The sequence below is a fragment of the Neofelis nebulosa genome, chromosome 2 (genome assembly GCF_028018385.1).
Source record: "Neofelis nebulosa isolate mNeoNeb1 chromosome 2, mNeoNeb1.pri, whole genome shotgun sequence".
Taxonomy (NCBI): domain Eukaryota; kingdom Metazoa; phylum Chordata; class Mammalia; order Carnivora; family Felidae; genus Neofelis; species Neofelis nebulosa.
Genome location: NC_080783.1, coordinates 115928474 through 115947653, shown reverse-complemented (window position 1 = coordinate 115947653; position 19180 = coordinate 115928474). Strand labels below are relative to the sequence as shown.

The 19180-nt window shown below is 41.3% G+C and overlaps 1 long non-coding RNA gene across 1 annotated transcript; it reads right to left on the bottom strand.

Annotated features, from left to right (window-relative positions):
• Positions 1–11128: 11128 nt before the first annotated feature.
• Positions 11129–18906, bottom strand: LOC131503950 (uncharacterized). The gene is made up of 5 exons (XR_009257705.1): positions 18645–18906; positions 17620–17732; positions 14391–14475; positions 13496–13613; positions 11129–12619 (listed from the first exon to the last, which is right to left on the bottom strand). It is a non-coding gene; the product is annotated as an uncharacterized LOC131503950 (long non-coding RNA).
• Between the last annotated feature and the right edge of the window lie 274 nt (positions 18907–19180).

Below are 19180 nucleotides of genomic sequence, written 5' to 3'. Positions count from 1 at the left end.
GCGGCTCCGTGTACGGGAGCTGGCGCGGGGGAGAGAGACGCCGACTCCCCCCACCGACCCTCTCGCCCCGCGGAGGGATACGTCTCGTCACTTCCGCCCTCCCCCTCTCGTGGCCTTTCAATTGGTTGGAGTGCCTGGAGCGTCATGAGCTCATCCTAACCCTTGCCCGGGCTTCTTTTCTAGTCAAGTTTGTCTGGGCCTGCAAATAAATAAATAAATAAATAAATAAGATCATTATTATTATTTTTTAATGAAATAAGGAATAATTAGCTTCAGAAGCAACATCTAAATTTTGGTGAGAAAAATGGGATTTCCAGAGAGAATATTCCCAATTCATTTGCTTGGACTTTCCAAGGAAATTCTGGGAATCTTCCCACTTTCCACTCAAAACTTGTACCTAACCTAGAGGGGACCCTCATACCTCAGGCCAGATGGTGAGGCCCAGTGGCACCAAAACTGTCATTGGAACAAAGGCAGCAAAATGGCACACACTCTTCCTCAAGAGACATTCAGCCAAGGAGCCTTATGGCAGTAGCCTTAAGAACTTTTAAAAGCTAATTTTACCCTAACCCTTCTGGAGTCTGTAAAGAAATATCACATGATTGTCTATCCAAGTAATTCATGTATGGAAACTGCTTTGAAGTCATTGTGAAAAGACTCAGCAGAGATCCTCAATTCTAAAAAAATCCATAGATTCGATATCGGTGCTTTTTGCTCCAATCAAGGCTGAGATGGATTGGCCCAAAGAAATTGATTAGTCCATTCAAGACCATCCACCTGTAATTTTTCCCCAAACAAAAAGTAACTTCTTTTCCAGGTAGCTAAGAAATTTCGTCCTTTTTCACTTACTGAGATAATATTTTAATATTTTCTTTGGGTATGTGAGGATGTTGTTGCTCTCTAAGCAATGCACACATATTTGCTCCAGACGAAATGTAAATCAAAGTACTATGTGAGAGACTGGGGAGATTCAAAATCATATTTATTCATTTTTTAAAAATATATGTATACTCCAAACCATCAGACTGAAAATAGGCAATGGGAGTAGGCATTCCAAATTGTACACCAATGCATGTGTGTGCATGCGATGCCACCCATTTTCATGCCACTTCATCCCACATCATAACAAGAACATGTGAATAATTTGAACTTGTCATTTTTAGCAAGAACTTTATTATTTGGATTAAAGAAATCAATAATCCTTCTGAAAGTACTTCTGAAGCCTTTCCAGACCTGATCTGGAAAACCCCATGATGGAATTATGGAATCAATCACCAGAGGACAAATTCTACACGAAGCTCAAATCCTATTTTATGCTTTCCTGCAATAATTGTAATTCATTACAATGTTATTTGCCTATGAAATATTCTTGTTGAAATGTATTTTGCCATGCTGCAGTGCCAGATGCTCTCTGCCAAATAAGGTCTAGTCCAGTGGACTGTACCATGTACTATTGACCAATAACCATTAGCATACCATACTGAAAATGCATCATACATCCATTCACTTATTCAACACATTTTTATTGAGTACTTTGCTGTATTCAGCCACTGTTCTAGGTGCTGGGAGTACAGCAACAAAGAAAACAAAATCCCGGAACTCATGAAACTTGTACTCTAGTGAGAAGAGACATACAAAATACACACAAACAAATTGTTCCAATATCTATTGTTGAATAACAAATGGCCCCCAAACTTAGTGGTTTAGAACAACAACAATTTTACTATTATCTCTCATGGTTCTGAGGGTGATTAAGCTAAGTTAAGCAGTTCTCATTTGGAGTCTCATGCAGGGGCTGGGGCTGAAGTCATCTCAAAAGCTTCCTCAAACATCTAGAGGTTGGTGATGGCTGTTGGTCAGAACAGCTGGCTGTTTGGCCTCTCCATGTGGCCTAGGCTTCCTCATGTCACAGTGGCTGAGTTCCAAGATTGAGTGCCTTATAATAACCAGGCAGAGATTGTATGGCTTTTTGTGACCTAGCCTCAGGGGTCACACAGCATCACTTCTGCCACAATTACAGGCTGCCCTCCATTTGAGGCCAGTGACAAACATCTCTCAAAGGAAGTCGTAGAAATATCACATTGTAAGAAGAGTATGTGGCATAGGAAATCTTGTTGTGACCATCTTGGAAAATATAACCTACCACACATTACATAAGTAAATATACGGTAGGTGATAATGTGATAGGTGCAATGGATGGGGAAAAAGGCAGGAGAAAGGGGGATTTGGGAGTATGGTACAGAGGTGGGGGTGGGAACGTTGTTATTTTATGTGGGGTGGCTGGAAAAGGCTCCATTATTTTTTTAATATACATATTTTATTTTATTTTATTATTTTTAAAAATTTACATCCATGGGGCGCCTGGGTGGCTCAGTCAGTTGAGCGTCCGACTTCAGCTCAGGTCATGATCTCGCAGTTTGTGGGTTCGAGCCCCGCATCGGGCTCTGTGCTGACACCTCAGAGCCTGGAGCCTGCTTTGGATTGTGTGTCTCCTTCTCTTTCTGCCCCTCTCCCACTTGTGCTCTATCTCTCTCTGTCTCTCAAAAATAAATAAACTTAAAATAATTTTAAAAAATTTACATCCAAATTAGTTAGCATATAGTGCAACAATGATTTCAGGAGTAGATTCCTTAGTGCCCCTTACCCATTTAGCCCATCCCCCCCCCCACAACCCCTCCAATAACCTTCAGTTTGTTCTTCATATTTATGAGTCTCTTCTGTTTTGTCCCCCTCCCTGTTTTTATGTTATTTTTGTTTCCCTTCCCTTATGCTCATCTGTTTTGTTTCTTAAAGTCCTCATATGAGTGAAGTCATATGATATTTGTCTTTCTCTGACTAATTTCACTTAGTGTAATTCTCTCCAGTTCCATCCACGTAGTTGCAAATGGCAAGATTTCATTCTTTTTGATTGCTGAGTGAGACTCCATTGTGTGTGTGTGTGTGTGTGTGTGTGTGTGTGTGTGTATACCACATACCACATCTTCTTCATTCATCCATCAATGGACATTTTCCATACTTTGGCTATTGTTGACAGTGCTGCTATAAACATGGGGGTGCATGTGTCCCTTCAAAACAGCGCAACTGTATCCCTTGGACAAATGGAAAGGCTCCATTATTAAGGTGACATTTGGGGGCAGATCTGAAGAAAGCGAAGCCAATTTCAAGTTTTACTCTTATTAAAAGTGAAATCATTGGAAGATTTTGAGCTGAGGAGTGACCTAACATTTTTAAAGGAACACTCTGGCTGCTGGTAGATGCAAGGAGTATGTGCAAGAAGATGACTTAGGAGACTAGTGCAATAATCCAGGTGAGAGATGATGCTGGCCTGGACCCAGGTGGGGACCGTGAGCTGCTACTTCAACTGAGTGAGTTCTGTGGTGTGTTGTTTACTTCTCTGTGACCTATATTTCGGTAATTTCATTTGTGTCCTGGAAGACAGTTTTGACCCATAATGGCTAATAAAATGTGTGAATGATGGTGCTCTGCCTGCCACAAAGAAATAAAGGAAGAACTTCATGCTGATCATAAATGAGAGTTTTTTGGGTTTTGGAGGCACCTTTGAGGATCGAGTTCAGGAAGCAAAGGTAAGGACCAAAAGACGCTCAGGGAATGGGGTAAGCTCTTTGACATTATAAGAGATGTCCTAACTGTGCCACAGCCTGGGAGGATTCATCAACTGTTGAATGATTAATTGCCAGAAGAAATCACTAATAGAGACATAACTTCAGGGGATGTAAAGAGAACTCTACCACCTTACAACATTGGAGGAACATCTCCAAAAGGACTCAATACTTAGTGCTCCCATTTCCAGAAATGTAATCCCTGTGCTAAAGAGAGAATGTCCATATTTATTTGGACAGTGTTGGAACATTTTGATGTCCTCAGCTGACACACAATTTTTAGAGTGAATAAGCCTGATAGCTGTGATTTCTTATATCTGACCCATCTGGGTAATGATGGGAAACCAAAGCAGTGAGCAAATAACCTGGATTAAATCCTTAGAATTGAATTCATATGTGCCTCGACAACGTGTTGGGGAAGGACCTGAAAGCCATTCCAGTTTGGTGTATTGAAGAAATTGTACCCTAATACTGCTGCTAAAAGTCTACCCCAGTCTTCAGTAGCCAACTTAGAAAAATTGAATCCTCTCCATATGGATTTCTAAGAAAGAAGGTCAAAAGTTAATGGAAGTCCCAAGTTGGGCATTTCACAGTTAGGTAGCTGGAGAGTGTTTCTTTTCTACAGTTTATGGAAACATTTGCTTCCTTGGCTTATGGTTTCTGCCACAAGTTGAAAATTGGAACCACCTGTAGCTTAGAGAGTGTCAAGGTAGAGAGACAAATGATTTCAACATGTCTTCAAAAGCAGTGATTCATGGGTGCCCCTTTGCCATTGTTTTGCTAATATCCAAACCTAATCAATGACTGCTCAGGTTCAGTGTGAAGCTGACTACTACTTGCCAGGGTGGGGGAATAGAGAGGATGGTGAGGTCAGTCCAGGCAGAAAGCAGCTTTGTGGGGAACAATGCCAGGTTTCTTTTAAAACAAGCATCTTACTCTCTGCAACATACATTCAGGTCAAAACCAGAAGCTCAAAGGAAGCTACTCATTTTGGAAGATATAAGAGGTAGAAAAAGAGTGGAGAAATTTTCATCATTTGAGAATCTCCCGGCCCCGAAGATGGACAGCTGATTTCACTTGAGCCTGCAAGTCAAGAAAAGTCAACACATGGGCAGGAATAGATGCCTAACTTGATAGGGAAATAATCATAACATAAAGGGCAAGTTTGACCAGCATCAAATAAAAAGTGGGAAACTCAGAGGCTGCTGCTAGGTTTTATTTAAAAGATTATTTGCTACCTCCTTACGTTTAAAGGAGCTGAGGACTTTCCTAGGCATTCAGAAAATTCTCATGAGGTGAGGAATAAGTGGAGGAAGTTTTCAGATTGGGTTCCTAAAATAAGCGTTGCTCATTAACTTTCAGTAAAAGGGAATTGAAGGCTCTGTCTTCAAAATATATTTTGTGGTTCAGTCAGCTGAACATTTCAGCTCAGGTCATGATCCCAGGGTCATGGTATTGAGCCCTGCGTCAAGCCCCCTCCCTCGCCCCCCCCTCCCCCGCCCCACATTGACCCCATGATGAGTGTGGAGTCTGCTTAAGATTCTTATTCTCTTGGGGCGCCTGGGTGGCTCAGTCGGTTAAGTGGCCGACTTCGGCTCAGGTCATGATTTCACGGTCTGTGAGTTCGAGCCCCGCGTCGGGCTCTGTGCTGACAGCTCAGAGCCTGGAGCCTGTTTCAGATTCTGTGTCTCCCTCTCTGTGACCCTCTCCTGTTCATGCTCTGTCTCAAAAATAATAAACGTTAAAAAATTTAAAAAAGTATTAAAAAAAAAAAGATTCTTTCTCTCTCCCTGTGTCCTTCTCCTCTGCTAGCTCTCTCTGTCTCTCTCTCAAAAAAAAAATCAACATATATTTTGCAAGAAATGTATTAGCAGCAACTTCATCAGTTATCAAGACTTCTCTGTGAGTTGCTGTATGATTTCATGGAAGGTAATAATTTCATTAAACTTTGAATTATATTAATATTATCTAAGAGATTCTCCTGGGGCACCTGGCTGGCTTAGTAGGTGGAGTGTAAGACTCTTGATCTCAGGGTTGTGAGTTCCAGCCCCATGTTGGTTGGGTATAGAGATTACTTAATTTTTTTTTTTAATTAAAAGAAAAAGAGAGAGAGAGAGAGACACCTAGAAGCAAAGCTACATTTGTTTCATCTAGGTTGTTGCTACGGAGTTGAGCAAGTATGGTTATCAAGTAATTAAACTGATTCCATAAAGCTTCATGGAAAAATTAACTGGATTATTTTAGAGACACATTTGTTATGTGGCTTGTTCATTATAATAGATTGAAAAGTGAAATTTAATTAAATTTTCCTTTTTTTCTCTAGTATACATTCTTTTCTAATTTAGTGGTGTTTGTATTTTATTGTAGTCATGAATAATTTCCAGAACACAACTGTGGTCATTAAACAACTTGATTCATTCTTGTGAAGGACATAGGATTAATATTGTTTTACAGATGAGGAGACTCGGCCTCCAGAATTTAGTTTCGAAGGTTTCTGGTATAGATAAATGATCACATCCCTTGGGGTCTTGTCTTGTTGTTGAGTATGTACAGTAGGAGTTAGAGGTAGCAAGGAGACCATCTCCTAAGACAGACAAGGATACATTTTTTAAAAAATGTTTATTTATTTTTGACATAGAGAGACAGAGCGTGAGCAGGGAAGGAGTAGAGAGAGAGAGACATAGAATCTGAAGCAGGCTCTGGGCTCTGAGCTGTCAGCACAGAGCCTGATACAGAGCTCGAACTCATGAACTGTGAGATCACAACCTGAGCCAAAGTCGGACACTTAACTGACTGAGCCAGCCAGGAGCCCCGCCAAGGATACACTTTTAATGCCTTTTGTATTGCCTGAGAAATAAAGGTAGTAAGACCTGAAGATGTGAAAGTACCAAGATCCACCAATTTAAAACAATTTTATAGAAGGAAAATGATTCAGCCAGGAAATAGTTCTCATTTCTATGTTTGTGTGTAAACGCATTGATGTGTAAGTCCTGTAAGTCAGGTGTGAATGCGAGTTTCTTCTTTCCTGTGCACCCTGATAGCTGCTTCTCCTGTTCAGAGATCTCATTCCTAATCTAGAAAAGTGAACCTTAACCTTTTCTGCATGATGGATCCCTTGAAAACCTCTATGAAAGCTATGGATTAGCTCCCTCTGAAAAATGCACATTTGCACATAACATTTTGCAAATACTTTCAGACTTGAAACTCATTCATGTGCTTCTGTATTAACCCCAGGGGAAGAACCTCAGGCCTTGAGCCCATTGGAAAAGATCCTTCACTCCCTCTTTTTTCTGGAGAAGTTATATATTTCTCAGTAATCATATGAACATGTGTGCCCCCAAACTGCGTGCTTATTCTCTTTCTTATTATTAGTTATCATTATTCAGCATTTATTATTATTATTGCCATTATTGTTTTTTCCTTTATCTTTGCCCAAGATATTCTTCAATATCTGAGAAAGTTCTGGAACCCTAAGACTCAAAAGATGACCAGATGGGCTAGCTACCTCAGCCAGTTGAATTAATACCATTGGAATTGAGGAGGTTATCTCCAGTTCACCATGTGGACAAATACACTGGCCCTTCTGGGATGCCTGGCTGACTTCACCTGATTCACTGGCTGTCACTCATTGAATAGTCATGTGTTCTCTACATTTCCCAGCTTCCCTTGCAGCTGTATTAGGTAGGGTCTCAAGATTGGGTCCTGGCAAATGGAGATAGGAGTTTAAGTGATGGGCTACTCTTGGTCCAAAGCAATTAAAGATTGGTGTGGCTCCTTTCTTCCCATTTAGTGAGATGGTAGAACAAGATGGAAGCAGCCTAGATCCCTGAGTCACACCAGGAAGGAGAGCTGAACTCATGAGTTGCCCAAAATACCCTGGACTTTACCAGAACAACAACAGCAAACCTTTATTGTGCTAAGCCACTGAGATTCTAGGATAAACCTGTTAATTTAGCATAGCCTAATTATACTAATACATTGGTATAAGATTAGATAAAAAAAATAAATTACCACAGAACACTTTTATGACTAAGAATGGGAGTCAATATGGCTAACTGGATAGACTTTGTTATTACCTGCTTTGGAGGGTTATTGTATTAGAAGTATAATATATAAAATCTGAGGATGGTACTTGACTTATATTACTCCATAAATGGTGGCTTTTGTTATTAGTTCTTAAGATATCCTATACCATAGGGGCACCTGAGTGGCTCAGTTGGTTAAGCATCCGACTCTTGGTTTTGGCTCAGGTCATGATCTCATGGTTTGTGGGATCAAGCCCCACGTTGGGCCCTGCTCTGGCAGTGCAGAGCCTGCTTGGGATTCGCTTTCTCCCCTTCTCTCTGGCCCCGCCCCCACTCGTGCTGTCTCTCTCTCAAAATAAATAAATAAACTTAAAAAAAAAGATATCCTATACCATAATGTAAGTGTTTTATGGGACATGATAAAATTTGACTACATTCTGATTCTTTCCCAGATTTCTCACCTTAAGGTATCTCTTCTAAATAGTTTGGGTCTTGGAAAAAAGCAACTTTTATAAAACTGCTAGAAGTAATAATTTCCAAGAAATGAGTAGTTTATTATCTTTAACCAGCCAGATATTTAACAAAAGCCTATTATTTCTTCCATATTTTAATGAACAAAACAACATAACAGGTAACAATATTACCAAGTGCAAAGTTGTGTGGTCCAGTTACAGAATAGAACATACAAACAATGCTAACGGTGTGAGACACACAGCATCTTCTGGAAAGAGAAAGGAAAGCACAATGCAGGCTCAAATCTTCAGAGAAAGCTTCTTGAAAGGAGTGGGGCTCAGATCTTGTCTTGAAGCATGAGTGGAATGTGAATAAATGAGGGAAAGGAAGGAGGGCATTCTAAGAGCGCAACAGAATGAGCAACGTACTGATCAAACCCATAAAGTTCAAATAAAATATCAGATTGAATCATATAAAATCGCTGGAGGGTTTTTTGTAGGGTAAAAAAAACAATCTAATATCAGTAACTTTCTGTTTTTGAACTAATAAAAGTGGCCTTTGCGGAGTGGTACACAGTGGAATTTTCAACTGTATTGGTAATGTTTTCTTTTTTATGCTGAGCGGTAGGTATATCAGTTCCTTGTATTACTTCTTTCTTGTGGTTCTTAAATATTTCACAATTATCTCACTAGAATAAATTAAAGAGGAGCAAAAAAGAAAGTTAAATCTCATCAAATAATGGAAACAATCCTTGTAGGTAACACTCATTCTCTTTAGAAAAAGAACACTTGGTTTTCTCAGTATTCTCAGACCTTTGCTCTTCTCCGCAGTCTTTTTCCAAGTGGCTCAGGGAGCAAGCACAACTTATGCCATTGTATGCCAAAGGAGAGGATCCAAGAGACCCCTAAGGGCAGTCAGTGTTTTCTGACTCCTCTGGCCTTTGGAGCAGTTTCCCTTCCCCACCTGGCTGCTGCCAGCCCTGCTGGTGTTTGCAGCTGAAAAGTTCAGATCATGTGGATATAACTTGTGAGCTGGCTTCCCTTTAGTTGCTCAGGCTTGTGGCTCTCTCTCAGCCTCCCCTCAGCTCTCTGTCCTGACTACACTTTTACCTGATGTGCTATGCTAGAGAAAGATGTAGAGCATCCTGTGTTTCCTCACAGGGGCCCAAATGGGAGCAGGTCCCTGCTATTCCCTCCAGGTGTGACTCACCACATCATCTCTAGATAGAAACCTGGAAAGGAGACATTGGGATGGACATTTCCCTTCCCCCCCTTATTCTCTCTCCAGCTCGCTCTTTCCGTTATCCCCTAGGTCCAACAAACACAGGCTTCCCTGCCTTCCCGACTCCGTGTCCTTTCACCACGGAGCAGCAGACATCATGGCCTGGGAGTCATACCCTTTGAGAGACCTTCCTGAGTTAAATCCTCCAAACTGGGATTTTCAGGGAGTTAGCAGACATTTTTTTTTAATCTTGAAAGGAATTTAGGAAATCTCCTTTCAAGCCACTAACCTGGCTTAGAAACTTCTTGCCTTGCTATAAAATTCTATGTTGAATGTCAAAAGCTGAATATCTCAGGATCCCCCCCCATTCCTTCTTTATTTTTTCTTTAAAAAATTTTTTTAGAAATGTTTTTATTTATTTTTGAAGGAGAGAGAGAGAGAGAGAGAGAGAGAGAGAGAGAGACAGAGCATGAGCGGGGGAGGAGCAGAGAGAGAGGGAGACACAGAACTCAAAGCAGGCTCTAGGCTCTAAGCTGTCAGCATAGAGCCGGATGCAGGGCTCAAACTCACGAGCTGTGAGATCATGACCCCAGCCAAGCCAAAGTCATAAGCTCAACCGACTGAGCCACCCAGGTGCCTTGCCACCCCCCCATTCCTTCTGTAACAAGTCCTTATCTCCCCCCAATCAGATGGATGTCAAGGGTCAACAAGGGATAAAGTCATTTATTCATAAAGGAACAAGAAAAGCACACTGTTATTCAAAATATTACTTTTCTAATTGCACTAAAATTCTCCCCTCCCCTGTTCCTCTCCTTAATAGATCTCCAACAATCGCCCCATTACCCCCACAGGTCAAATTCTGAGATTTATTGCCAGGGGTGATACTCAAGATGTTCACAACCAGCTGAATAGCATCCCTGACCCATGATGAACATGTGGAGGAAATAGAACCGGTTAAATAAGTTCCCAGTATTTGCTTTTCTCTCTTCCAAGGCACATCTGTGTAAAGCTTCCAGAATGTTTTACCCGGGGGCTCTCCTTCCTTAGCCTGTGTTTGCAATGACCCCTCCTGCCTGGTAGGCAAGCTTGGTGGAGTGTGCCTTGTGCACTTCAGAGGCAAGTTAACAAGGCATGACTTCAAGGAACATAAACTATCTCACTGATGTCACAACTGCCTTATAGGCAGGAGGTCTTTGGGGGAAAATGTTCAGGTCCAATATTCAGAGAGTCAGCGAAAAAAAGTGAAAGGAGAGCATGGCAGTGGTTGAAGAATCATGCCAAGCTCTAACTAGCACCTCGTTCAACTTTGTTTAAGCTTAGGGTCTTCAACTGTGAAACAAGGTTAGAATTTAAGCACATAAGATGCTTAGCAGAGAAAAGTGTTGAGTCAATGTCAGCTATTAATGTAACTGTAATATTTATTATTATAATTTATTGTTGTTGTTGTTACTGGGCCAGTGGCTTACTATTGACTATGAGGAGTATTTCCCTACCATCAGCACCCTTAGCCACACACACACACACACACACACACACACACACCCACCTGTGGGACTTCCGATACAAATATTGAACTAATGAAAATGGCAGAAATGAATGAATGAATGAATGAATGAAGTGTGTGTAATGTGGGCAACAGAGTAGTAAAGATATAAAATTCAGTCACAGACCACAGCCTTGGTTAGCACAAAAGAGTTTTCCCTATGCTGAGAAGGGACAAAGTCAAATTCAAGCAGTACAGCCTTTCATATTATCTATACAGGATATACAACTTTAAACATAAGCAATAAGGGAAAAAAGAAAAATACATATTTTAAAATAAATATAAATTAAAAAAAAATAGATATGGGGAGTATTTGATTACATAATATCCCAGCAACCCAGGCTTCTTGCGACTGCACTGGAGACAGGGTCTTCAGACACATTTGGAATGTAGCCATAAGCCCAGGTTACAGAGTAGAAGAGGGGCCGTAGAGAAAGGGGAGCTTGACAGAACTGCTTTCATATTTTAAGTTATAGCTTTCTTTACTGAAATAATAGCTTTAAGAAGATAAATTATTCACAAATAATAGCAGATGCTGAGATGTGAAGATAAGCAAGAGAGATAATTAAAGGCTGCGTTCTTTAAAATGAGATAAGTATAGAGGCATAAATCAGACTGTCTAGTGCAGAGGTTTTCAAACATTTTTTGACACCAAGCCACTAAGAAATTATTCTACATTTCGGCCTGGTACATGCAAACACACACAGTATTCTCTTACAACACAGGTTTCATGAAAGCATATTGTTCCTTACTATGTGATACTTTTCTATTCTTTTATTCTGGGTTCTTTCCTTTCTTCCCTCCCTCCCCTACTCGCCTAGTCTCTCCTTCCCTAATATTCTCGTCGAACTGATTTTGCCACTCGCAGTTTGAAAAATACAGGTCTAGTGGATTTTCCTAATCACTAAATATTTCTATAGGTTGTTTACTCTCCAGAATGCAGTAGAATTCAGCAGACTGCCCCAAGGAACGGTCTCAAGGCTTGCCTTTTGTCTCTAGGAGTTAAGAGGTCGTTCCCAGGGGGACCTTGCTTCCGTGTAAGACAGACATGAGAATCTATGCAAGGAACTGCAAGGTCTGAAGACAAGAACCATTTGTCTGGTGCAATCTATATTAATTGTTTTAAATCTCCATCTTAAATATGTAGCACCACCGCTCACCTTTTACACCTAACCCAACACACAACTCTGGTTTGGGAGCACAACTATTCCTTGCCAGGCACAAGGGACATCTCTCCCAAGGCCGTGCTCCCTCGGGGGCCCCCTGCCGCGCGGCCCTTCCCGGGCCTCGGGTTAACTTTTCCCTCCAGTTTGGTGGAAGGTTACAGTAGAAGAAAATAGTCCCCACCGTCCAGAAACTTTTCAGGGGGAAAGGGGTGCTGGGCATGCGAGTGCGCGGGCTGCGTGGGCCGGGATGGCCGAGCCGCGACAGGCCTGTAAGACTGGACGAGGCGGCGCGTGCCGAGGGGGCGCCGGCGGCGGGAGCGGCCGCGTGGGGAGCGGAGAGAAAGACCTGAAGTCCCGGGAAGGGCAGCGTCGGCCTGTGCGCCGCTGCTGTGCGCCCGCCTGCCGGGAGGGGGCGCTGGCGGCCGGAGAGCGAGGATCGGGCCGAGGTCCTCCCCACCGCCCCTCGGAGGCTTAGTCCCAGGTCGCCGAGAGCCGCCTTTTCTTATTGATCATTTCTTTTTGTCATCGTTGATCTCTTGGCCCCAGACTGTGTTCAGGGAGCCATATTGAGAGTGTAGAAAATGAGGTGACCTGGAGAAAAAATTAAAATGTGATTTAAAAAATAGAGTTCTTCCTACTTCCTTGTTGTCTCTCTTATTAATTTAGATGTAAGTTACATTTGGAAAGGCCTCAAGATCAGGTTTTCCAAGGCTTTGTCTTCTGCCCTCACCTGACACTTAGAATTAGATTTTGTTGTGATGGTAATTTTGGCAAATGGAGGTTAACTCCCCCAAACATCACCCTGGTAAGTAATGAATATTTCCATGGATGAAGACTGAGTTTTTGTTTTACTTCATTTTAATACATGTCTCTTTTTTAAGTGGGTAAAATTATACCTAGGTCAGCCCAGGTTAATTCAGATTATTTTTTAAAAACCTCGATGGTAGGTACTTTACCTAGTTTCTTCTTATTCAGATTTAAGGAATTTTGTTTTATTGCTACATGCATTTTAAGTATCCTTTGTTCTTAGTGTAGACAGAAAACGGCCTGTCTCTCTCTCTCTTCTTGGTTGGCATGGTCAACAGACATTTGGGGAGTACTTAGTTTAGGATGCTGTTGGGCACTACAGATTAAACAATCTGACATACCTGTTAATTTCATTAGAAATAGCATTTTGGATTTCATTTACATATAGTCTATACCATGCTATGTATCAGAAATCTTTGTGAAATGTAAACTGCTTAAATGTGAGAATCCTGTTTTATTCTTCAGTAAAATGGAGTTAATCTCCTTATAGTGTTGTGCATTTTAAGGGGTTTGAGATATAATAGGGACTCATTAAATGACAACTGTTAGTATTGTTTATCTCCATATTCTCCAAAGTGCTTTGCACATGGCAATCAATAAATATTGGTCAAATGAATGAACATGCCATGTCCCATACTATGCATGTAGTATAGTACATACCAGGATGGGAGCCCTCTAGCACAATGACTTCATTTCATCACTGAAGCTTGGGGTGGAGGTATCCATCCTGCAGCCCTTTTACCAGATTTGGACTCTCTTGACCTTGGAATGTAGACCACTTCAAATTTTCAGGGGAAAAAAATTATGTAGTTAACAAATAGGGCCTAACCTCTTGTCAGTATGGAACTTGAGAAGTTTGTTTAAATATGGAAACATTAAACTCACTTGACACAGATCAGAGGGAAAAAGGTTTCTATGCATTATTCAAGTTATTCATGTCAAAAGTGATTAGTGGGCCCTGGCTTCCATTACATCATTCATTAGGAGAGTGACGGCTGGAAGCTCCGCAAGTCACATGATTCAATGAAGGCGCTGACTGAATTTTCTGTGTTTCTGCCCTTAGCTATACTGAGTTTTTAGTATGTTTGGAAAAGGTGAAAACAGAATGTGGAGATGGGGTTACTTGAATGCTGTCAGACTGCGAAGCAGTGGAGACTTGAAGAGATTTACTGAGCTGTTTCCTTAAAGACTTTAGTGAATTAATTAAAAAGGTTCTGAGAGATAAAACATGCCAGACCCCTACTGGGTCATAAAATTATTATTTCCTGTTGATGTGACATGACAGCTGAGCACAGCGCGTGTAAAGCTTCAGGGGCAGTGCTGATGTGTTCAAAGACATGCAAGTGTTCAACTCTATCTGTCCCTGACAATGAAGTCGGCTGGATCCCATGCTCGTTTTCTTTTGCTCAAGCATCTGAGCTCAATAGAAGCCTAGACTTTGGTGACGTGCTGAACTACTTGGTGAAAATGAAAGCACAACTTCAGAAGACCTTCACAGATTCTGATGAGTAGGTGCTACATTTCATGTTTTAGTCGTTGCTTTTGGAATGCATACCTGAAGATGGTCCTCAGTTATCAAGCCAGACCTGTGCCATTCAGTTTCCAGAGCTGAAAAGTGAACTGTAAGGAGACAAATATCCCTGGAATGTTCGAGACAAGTAGATGAGTTGCAGAAATAGTCTAAAAGTTTTGACCAACTTATGGGCAATGTTTGGGTCTAGCTGGTATAGAAATGGTATACATTCTTTTCCAGGCAACAGTGAAATCAACATTGTCAAAAATGGCAGCCAGCATTGAAGCTGCAAACCATCATTGTTAATATATAGCTATAGTCTGAAATTGAATATGCTGTGGCTGAATATAACACATTCATTCAACACATATTTATTAAGTGCTAGGCCTTGGAGATGCCTCAGTTCTTATAGTCTATAATAGTGCTGCTCAATAGGAATATAATTTGAGCCACTTGGGTATTTAAAAATTTTTAGTAGCCACATTAAGCAATTTAAAAGAAACCAGTAAAATTAATTTTAATACTATATTTTATTTCATCAAATATATCTAAAATATTATTATCTTGCTATGTGCCCGACATAGAAATTATTATTTTTTAAATAGTTTATTATTGGGGCGCCTGGGTGGCTCAGTCAGTTAACTGTCCAACTTCGGCTCAGGTCATGATCTCATGGTTTGTGGGTTTGAGCCCCGTGTCGGGCTCTGTGCTGACAGCTTGGAGCCTGGAGCCTGTTTCAGATTCTGTGTCTCCCTCTCTCTCTGACCCTCCCCCAGTCATGATCTGTCTCTCTCTGTCTCAAAAATAAATAAACGTTAAAAAAAAGTTTATTATTATTTTTAGTAATCTTTACATTCAACATGAGGTTTGAGCTCCCCATCCCGAAATCAAGAGTCACATGCTCTTCTGACTGAGCCAGCCAGGTGCCCCGTGACCTATATATAAAATATTAATAAAATAGTTTATGTTCTTCAGAATCCGGTTTTTCTAATTTGGTGTGTATTTTATACTTAGAACATTGCATTCGCCACGTTTTAGGTGCTCAAAAGCCACATGTGGCCAGTGGTTACTATATGGTACAGTCGGGGTCTAGAGGGAAATACAGGTGAGTAAACAGGTGATTTCAACTAAATGTAAGAAAAGCTATGAAGAAACAAGTGTAAGGTATAAAGGTCCCCAAATCCTACAATTCTCTGCGCTTCTCTGCATCCTTCTCCGTGCCCCACGGAATGTGTGGCTTGAACTCAACACCCAGAGATCAAGAGTCTAATGCTCTACTGACGGAGCCAGCCAAGTGCCCCTCTTCTTCCTGCTTTAGTAGAATTTAAATGGGTTTAGATAGAATTTAAATGGGATTAAAATTTTGTGCTATAGTTATTTACTTCTGTGGTTCAAGTTCTCACTTAAAAATCAAAAGAGCTTGACCCTGTATAGGATTAAATTCAAGTGCTTTTTATTTCAGCATGGTCTTCAGTTAACTCTTCTTGTAGATTAGAGACTTCTAAAGAAAAATACGTATTACCTTCTCCTTCTGGGAGGAAAACAATCCCCTTTCACATTTTGTAAAGGAGAAAATGGTGCAGCTACTTACACAGGATCACCTACTGATTTAAAACAAGTCAGAAGAACCCCACTTGCCCACGATGGTACCTCTTTTAGGTAGACTGCCGTTGCCTCCTAGCAGTAAGGACAGTGAGGTAAATTAATTATTCAGTATCTTCGGAGGTCAAGAAATAAAGGAAACCCCTAATTAAATAAACCTTCAGGGTGCTGAGAGCTTATAGTTTCCTTAAATTTGCATACTTCCTCTGGAGGACCAGTTCTCTTGTTTGAAGGAACAGCCAACCCAGGCATATGGGCTGTTCCCTTTTACTTCTGGGAAAGTGAAATAATGTCTCCAATATAGACAAGTCTGCCAGGTGTCCACACTCTAATTACCTCCGGTGAGAGAGGTGATAACTCAAGAAGTACTTCCATCACAGAGCCACAGTAGACAGCAACACAAGACAAATGAGGGAGGGTCTCATCTTCGAAAACATGTTTCTGTACAGAAAAGACCCCTTTCCAAAAAGGTTTGGTGTTCAGATTCAGAATCAGCAAACACTTGTTGAATAGATATTACATACAAGGCACATCTTTCTACTGTACCATTTTAATGGGTGCCTGGGTGACTCGGTCAGAGGAGTGTGCCACCTTTTTTTTTTAATGTTTATTTATTTTTGAGAGAGAGAGACAGAGCTCGAGCAAGGGAGGGGCAGAGAGAGACGGAAACACAGAATCCGAAGCAGGCTCCAGGCTCTGAGCCGTCAGCACAGAGCCTGACACAGAGCTCGAATTCACTGACCGCGAGATCATGACCTGAGCCGAAGTTGGACTCTGCCACCCAAGCGCCCCAAGCGTGTGGCTCTTGATCATGGGGTTGTAAGTTTGAGCCCCATGATGGGTGTAGGGATTACTTAAATAAGTAAAAAAAATTTTTTTTAATGATACCATTTTAGGGGCATCTGGGTGGCTCAGTCGGTTGAGTGTCCAACTTTGGCTCAGGTCATGATCTAATGGCGGTTTGTGAGTTTGAGCCCCATGTTGGGCTTGCTGCTGTCAGCGCAGAGCCCACTTCAGATCCTCTGTCCCCCTCTCTCTCTGCTCCCCCTGGCTCCTGCTTGCACTCTCAAAAATAAATAACACATTTTAAAAAATTATGCCATTTTAATATTTGAATCTAAGAGGAGCTCTTCAACTTTTTCCAAAATGGGATTTCATGCAGAAATGAGATCCTGCAGAGTGAGGACTGACTATAGGAATACTTTACTACTCATCGTGTGTCAACTACACTCAATTTTGAAAAACTCCAAATCAAAAAACTTTAGTATTAAGGTATCTCTGCAAACGGAAACAAATTTCCCGACCTTTGACCATTGTTCTATGAACATACAAACTCTGTGTACCACATTCCATCCCAGCACGTTGTTCCTACCTTCTCGCTACAAAGGTGTACTGAGAATGTCTTTCTGAACAGAATTACTATCATGAGGGAAAAAGTAGAAGCATGTATTAGTTAGAGTAACTGCTACAACCAATAGACCCAAGTAAGGAAAATGGCCCAAATATAATCGTTTCTTTCTTTATCCTTCTCCCCCACCTTTCTTTTTCTCTTTCTCTCTTTCTTTCTCAAGATTTTTATTTAAAAATAAAGATTTTTATTTTTAAGTTATCTCTACATCCAACCTGGGGCTTGAACCCACAACCCCGAGATCAAGAGTTGATACTTTACCAACTGAGCCAGCCAGATGCCCCCAATTGTTCATTTCTTGTTCCTTGGATGTCAGAGCAGCTCTCCTCCATGCAGCCGTGTAGGAACCCAAATTAATGAAGGCCTGCAAAAGGCTTGGAAGAACACACATGGGAAGTTTTGTGGGCCTAGAAGTATAGTACACCCCTCAAAATAGGCCTTTTGGACTGGTACCAGTTTGGTGCAGTTACTGGGGTATGACAAGGTAAGTACAGAAATGGAAAGTAAGCCTTTAGAAAGTTTTATAAGTGTTTTGATTGAATGATTTTATGTTTGCTGAATTGGGGCTCAATTTATGTCTTTTTAAAATGTCTTTGCTTTAAAATTTCATTTTTTTTCCAGTAACTGTTTGTAGTGTATTTTACAAAAGTTTTGGTCTACAATGAATTAGAAGGAAAAAAAACCAATATGGTCTGAGAAGCATGAGTACACAATACTTCCCTTCATACTCCTTCAGCTAGAACTTCGTCTCATAGTCATGTCTAACCATAGTGAAGGTTAGAAATGTGGCCTGGCTATATGCAAAAAGACAAGGGGAGAACAGAGATGTTGGTGAGCATTAGAAGCCTCTGGCACTCTTAGCTCACACACCCGGAAACACAGCCTAAAGTGTGAAATGGAAGAGAGATAACTAAGTCCTCCACTGAGGCTGAGTAATGGGAGGTGTATTGTCTTAGTTTGTCCAATGCCAGTCATTGGAATTACTTACAATCCAGAAGGATGTGGCTGTGAAGGCCACAAGGGGAAGTGTTATCTTTATTTACTGTGCTCATTTCTCTCACACTCTTTTCTTTCCATTCTTCCAGCCATGCCTTAGTTCATCCTTTCTTAAACTATCAAAATAACCTCCTAACAGAAGTTTCTACTCCCAGCTGCACATCTCTCACCCCCATCTAATGTGAACCTTGTCATGATACTCTTCCATGATCCCCCATCACTTATGGGCTTGAGTTAGACTTCTCTCATAAAAATCCCACAAGGCCATTAATATTCCAGTCCCTTCCTACCTGTTAGGCCTCATCTCCTGGCCAGATGGACGAATGAAATCCTGCCTTTTGCTCTTTTGTGACCCCTTGTGACTTTTCGAGTCTTCCTAAGGGAACCAACATCCATCTTGCCTTCTTGTTGTCACAGAACTCTCTCTGAGCTTTGACAAGACTGGGGAGGAAGCCAGAGAGGAAGGCTCAGGTCAGCAGAGGGCTTAGCTTAGCCCATCTGTGGGAGAAAGATGGGGCATTCAAGAGGAAGGAAGGCAGTTAACAAGTTCAAGGGAACCTTACTTAGCTCAATTCCTAAGTCCCAAGTCCATCCTCAGAGCTAGGCGTGTCAGCCTACCATAAAAATGAGGCCCAGAAAACTCCAGGAGGTTGATAAGACTTTCTAAAGTATGATAAGAGTCTCTCAAGAGAAGAAATGGAAGGTATAGCCCCCTCCTTCAAGGAATTCATCATATAATACATCCATTTGAACAATCAGCAGGCAGGATTGTATATGGTTAAGAGCATGTCTCTAGAGTCAAGCTGTGTGGGTGTGAATGGTGGTT